Genomic DNA, 6,179 nt, shown 5'->3' on the forward strand with positions numbered 1-6,179 from the left:
GGTGGCTGCGATGATGGGCTCAAGTATAGCAGGGATTGTGGGGCTGGCGCAGGATCGGGCAGTGTTTCGTTCTGCTGTGCACGGGGTCGCTATGAGTCGGAAAGGACTCGACAGCACTTAACAACAACATGTGCCGTCGAGTCAGACCCGACTCATAGCAACCCCTCCTTGGGTTTCCCAGGCGATATCACTACGGAAGTAGATTGCCCAACCTTCCTTCCAAGGAGTAGCTGGTGGGTTTGAACCGCCAGCCCTCTGGTTACCAGTCAAATGCCTTCGGCACTATGCTACCAGAGCTCCTATTTAGGGAAAGGTGCCTCCAATATCAAGCACACTATTCTCTGATCATGATGGACAGTCTTACTATTCCAAGTCAGAGAAACAGAAAGTAATAGATTCCGTCCCTTTCTAAGATTTGTCCCAAGGCTAAATTCCAAGTAGTCCCCATCCTATCTACAGTACTTCATTTTTTCAAGGGTAGCTGGGCTGTGTATTTTTATTTTGCCAGGCAAATACAAAGGAGCTCTGGTAGCGTAGTGCCTAAGGCACTTGACTGCTAACCGGAAGGCTGGCAGTTCAAACCCACCAGCCACTCCTTGCAAGGAAGGCTGGGCAATCTACTTCCATAGTGATACCACCTCGGAAACCCAAGGAGAGGTCGCAATGAGTCGGGTCCGACTCGACGGCACATAACAACAACAGGCAAATACAATGGAGGGTTAAGAGAAGTTATAATAATGAATTGAATTATTCATAAAATAATAATTGAATTATGTCCCCCTAAAATATATGTCAACTTGGCTGGGCCATGATTCTCAGTGATTTGTCAATGGTGATGTAGTCTGACAGTTATGTAATGATGCAAGCATCCATTATGATGTGATCTGATGTAATTATCCTATGTGTTGTGAATCCTAACCACTATGATGTTTATGAGGCAGGATTAGAGGCAGTTATGTTAATGAGACAAGATACAATCTAAAGTATTAGGCTGCATCTTCCATCAATCTCTTTTGAGATATAAAAGATTAAACAAGTGAGCAGAGATCAGAGGGACTTCCACCAGGGAAGAAGAGCTGGGAGCTGAGTGTGTCCTTTGGATCAGAGGTCCCTGTACTGAGACCCTGCTAGGCCCAGGGAAAACTGATGCAAAGACACATGGAGCTCTCCAATGAATCCTGGACCCACAGATGTTGAGAGGAGACAAAGACTTTCCTCCATAACCAACAACAAAGAAACTCTTCCCCCAGAGCTAGCACTCAGAATTTGGGCTTCCAGCCTCCTTAACTGAGAGAGGATAAATTTCTGTTTGTTAAAGCCATCCACTTGTGGTATTTCTGTCATAGCAGCACTGGGTAACTAAGACAACTATGTACTCTAAGCTAAGTACAGAGAGAAATTAGGATGGAGATGAATAACTTACCAGGTGAACAGGATCAACAGACTGAAGGTTTTGATAAGGTTAAGTATTGAGAAAGGATAAGAGATGGTGGAAAATGTCATGGTTGGGGTATGTTTAGTGATAATTTTCCATGTGAAAATTCTTCACTTGAGTGGAAACGGTTTGATAAACTGTCCTGAGTATTTCTAGAATATGCTATAATTAGAAATAGACATCTCATTGGATAATTACAAATTTTACAGTAAGAGAAGACATACAGGTAGCCCCTGCTTTTTGAATGTTTGCTTTATGCCACTTCACTTTTATGAGAGATCTGCAGTAGTACTTGTTTTCACTAACCAAAAGATACCCAAAGAGGATTTTCATTTTACAATAAAAAAGCAAAAAGTAAAACTAGTATTGAGCGTTTGTTTTGCAGCAAGCAATTAAAGAGGCAGTGCCTACTCTGAGCAGTGACAGTGGCATCACCAAGCTCTTTTCTGGGGAACTACACTCAGTATCTCAGCATCAGGCTGCTACAGTTCTGAACTGTGTCTGTGAACATCATATGTTAGTGTTATTTTAGGCTTTCTGTGTTATTTGGTATAATTTGGAGTAGGTTATTCTTCTGGGTTTGGGAACACTTAAAAATTTTCCCATATAAATTAATGGTAATTGCTTCATCACTTTACACTATTTCAACTTATAAAAGGTTTCATAGGAACAAACTACTTTCAGATAGGATTTAATATTAGAAAAAATATACAAGCATTTAATGTTCTGAAAAAAAGTATATCTCCCTCTGCCAAAATATTACACACTCAATGGCATAAGGGTTTTTTTTTTTTAATACTAATATTTATAATAGAGAAAGCAGATTCAAAAATGCTCCAGATAAGTTTAAACTGAATGTTATCCTTACCTGATTTTAATGACATTAAAAATGAAGTCACATCACCTTGCCCTTAGGGAAATAATTACCAAATCACATCTATAGATCCAACAAGAGACAAGCATCTCTCTTAGTGCATACCTCCAAAACCAGGTTGGGGGCGGGGGTGGGAGCTGTAAAATTAATTGCTCAGGAGGAAAAGACCCTCACCAGCAGAGGGATAATAAACCAGTAGGGTCAAAGGGTAAGATCAGGCTACTATTTACTATAGTCCTGAAAAGGCATATGGTTCTTGACAAGAGGACCAATGAAAATTGTTTACCAACTCTCCTACTCTCCTCCTGACCCTTTATCAACCCTGGAAATGCCACATAATTGAGAACTATGATTCTAGAATTGAGAACTGGGTTCTAGAAACCAGTAATCATCAAAAAGATAAAATGAAACTCTGAAAACTCCCTAGGATTTATGTGAAATAGTTGAGGGTTGGGAAACGCCATATGTCTTTTATTCTTCCCAGCCTTATCCTGTATCACTGCCAACAGGTAGAGGAATTCGGGGGGTAAAAAAAGCAAAACAGTACCCCCAGTGTAGTAGGAGCTCTGGTGGTGTAGTGCTTAACCAAAAGGCTGGAGGTTCAAACCCACCAGCCATTCCTCAGAAGGAAGATTGGGCAATCTACTTCCACAATGATACCGATCCGACTCGACAACAGTGAGTTGTTTTTTTTTCTTTTTTTATCAACGGGAGGCAGGATGATATCAGGGCAGCCCTAGAGCCTGGGAACTAACAAGCACAGACCATGAATCACCTCACAGAACCAAAAGTTGGTTCTTGGAAGCAAAGCTAAAAATCTACTTTTAAAAAATTATGAAAACGAAAAAAATAAACTTCTGACATGAATGATCAAGAAAAAAAACATAAAAATGACATTAAAAAAGAAAGAAAAAAAAATTACAGGTACACTACCTACCCACCCACCGCCATAAAATTGGTTCCCCCTCATAGTGACCCAGAGGGATCTCAAGGCTACAAATCTTTATGGAAGTAGATTGCCTCATCATCCTCCTGTGGAGCAGCTGGTGGGTTTGAACCCATGACCTTCTGGTTAGCAGCCAAATGCTTTACCCACTGTGCCAGTAAAGAGCTTCTTACAGGTATCACTCATACTCACTCACTGTAATCAAGTCAATTCTGACTCAGTGACACCCTTTGAGTTTCCAAAGCTGTAAATCTTCATGGAAGTAACGGCCTCATCTTCTGTGGAGCAGCTGGTGGGTTCGAACCACTGACCTCATTAGCAGCCAAATGCCTTAACCACTACACCACCAAAGCTCCTTACAACTATACTAGGGATTTTTAAAAGAGGATTTGGAGAAGATGGTAGCGGAAACAGCACATAAAAACAGAGCAACTAGATAGCAAAATCAAATCCCACGGACTTTTCCAACAGAACAGTGGCAAGCTAGCCTCATGAACTCTTTGATATAAAAGTGAGCCATAGACCTGTGGCTGACATCTTGTGGAAGGAAACAACAGGGAATCTAACAGACTTGAGAAGAGACTCGAAAACATCCAACAACTATTCACTGGAAAGGGAGTAGGGTCAGTTAAGAGCCACAGGAGAAGCTGGAAGGGGCCCAGTAGGGTTGGTGCACAGGCCCACACTGATTAGATATGAAAGGATTGTTCCACTTTCATTCTGTGCAAAGAAAATAAACATGGTAAATGTTCTAGTACTGTTTTTGTTCTCTAGAGCTCTCTAACAGGAATGCCCCAAGTAGGTGTTTTAACAAACAAGGTTTTATTCTCTTACAGTTTAGGAAGATAGAAGTCCGAGTTCAAGGTGCCAGCTCTAGAGGCTGGGTGAAGGCCCCTCGATCTCGGGCTTTATTCACCTCTGCCTCTTGCTATCAGTCTACTGGAGGTGGAGGCATCTCTTAATTCAGGCAGCTGCTGAGGCTGACAAATCCAAGGCTGACAAGTAAAATGGCACAGTCCCAAGATTATCAAGCAACATGGTAGATGTTCAAGTCCAGAAACAGTCCCAAGACTGGCAGACAATGCAGCAGGCTGCTGAATGAAGATTCAGCTAAATGCAGGCCAAAAGCTCGAGACCTTCATCAAAGTGTCTTCTTACATACTGGAAGCAGACAACATCCCTAAGGCAACTACTCAGCTGTTTCAGTAGATTCCACCATGGATTGATTACCAGTCTCATCATAGGGAATAACTATATACAGCTGACCAGCCACTCAAAACCAGGCCCAGACAAGTTGACACATAACCCTAACTACTACAAGTATTTAAAAATATCTGCAGGTACATAAGTCAGGCAACAAGTGAAAATCTACATAAGGAAGTAGGAACTGTACGAAACTTTCAAAATTTGAGGATGTGAAGAAAGGTGATGTATAAAGTTGCCATTATAACTTTAAAATTAGAAAATGAGAAATATGTCTCATAGCCTTTTATAATTTAAACTCAACATTGGTGGGAGATTCAAGCAGAGCAAAAGGCAGGATGAACCTTTGAAAAAAACCTCATTTCCAATCAGAAATATATGACTGATGATTATTTGAGTATTGAGTATAAAGACTGCTCTAATATACAGCAGCTCCTTGGCATTTGTCATTCCAAGTTTCTACTATTTTATCATCTATAGCAATCCCAAATTTCAAAATATGTAGCGTTCGCAAAATTCCTAAAGCCCAGATAGAAATTAAGGCCAGTGTGCAAATGACATGGCTAGTCAGAGAACTTACTGCCTGCTCAGAATCACATCTCAAACTGACATTCTTACTCTTTACCTTTCATACTTTATGCCTTTTGAAAGAGAGTAAATGCTACAATAGCGCCAACAAATTTGTGGATTCAAAAGTCTCAAGCATATCCCTCTCAATGTGAAGAATCTTTTGTACCTGTAATCTTTACTTTGACATTCAGTATGCAAATGTAGTACTAGATATAAGAAGTTACTTCTACCTAAAACTTTTGCCTATTGTATGTATTTCATTAACATAATCCTAGAAGAGGACTATTATTCTTCGTTAGAGCTCTAGATTCCAAAAATATACAAGTCTGCAGAAAGTTCCTTTATTCCCTATTTACAAAAGGCCTACTGAATAAAGATTTGTAGACTGCTCAGTTCCTACAAAATAATTATTTTAAGTGTCAGACTTAATAGATCTGCTAGTTTTGTCTTTAAAACTCTAATGTATCACACTTTTCACAACTAACCCACTTCCTACATATGATGAGGAGCCCTTGTGGAGCAATAGTAAAGTTCCTGGCTGCTAACTGAAAAGTTGGTGGTTTGAACTCTTGTGGAGAAAAATGAGGCAGTCTGCTGCTATAAAGAATACGGCCTAGGAAATCCTATGGGCAGTTCTAGTCTTTCATATAGGCTCCCTATCTCCTTGCTGTCGAGTCGAATGAAACTTATAGCGACCTCTCCTTAGGTTTCCGAGGTGATACCTCTCTGAAAGTAGATCGCCCAATCTTCCTTCTGAAGAGTGGCTGATAGGTTTGAACTGCCAGCACTCTGGTTAGCAGTCAAATGCCTTAGGCACTATGCCACCAGAGCTCCCTATTAGTTGGGATCAACTCATGGCACACAACAACATATGATAAATGTTAAACAAATTCAGATTTATTCACACTGATGTAGAAACCTTTTTAAATATTGTGCCACAAAGGCCAATTCAAGTAAAATGGTTATTCTTAGAAGTATAAAATAAAGTTTGTTAACATATATTTATCAGTTTCCTCTTAACAGACCCCAAACAGGATAGACCCCAAAAGAAAATCACCAAGACATGCTGTGTTGTTGTTGTTAAGTGCCATTGAGTCATTTCCGACTCATAGCGACCCCATGCACAGCAGAACGAAACACTGCCCGATCCC

General features: G+C 40.4%; 1 protein-coding gene across 1 annotated transcript in view; it reads right to left on the reverse strand.

Annotated features, from left to right (window-relative positions):
• The window catches only part of WDSUB1 (WD repeat, sterile alpha motif and U-box domain containing 1), a 75,752-nt gene that overhangs the window by 39,163 nt on the left and 30,410 nt on the right, over nucleotides 1–6,179 (reverse strand). The gene's annotated exons all lie outside the window — the stretch shown is intronic.

Source organism: Orycteropus afer, unplaced genomic scaffold, assembly GCF_000298275.1.
Source record: "Orycteropus afer afer isolate SDZICR_OR568_19922 unplaced genomic scaffold, OryAfe1.0 scaffold00084, whole genome shotgun sequence".
NCBI lineage: Eukaryota > Metazoa > Chordata > Mammalia > Tubulidentata > Orycteropodidae > Orycteropus > Orycteropus afer.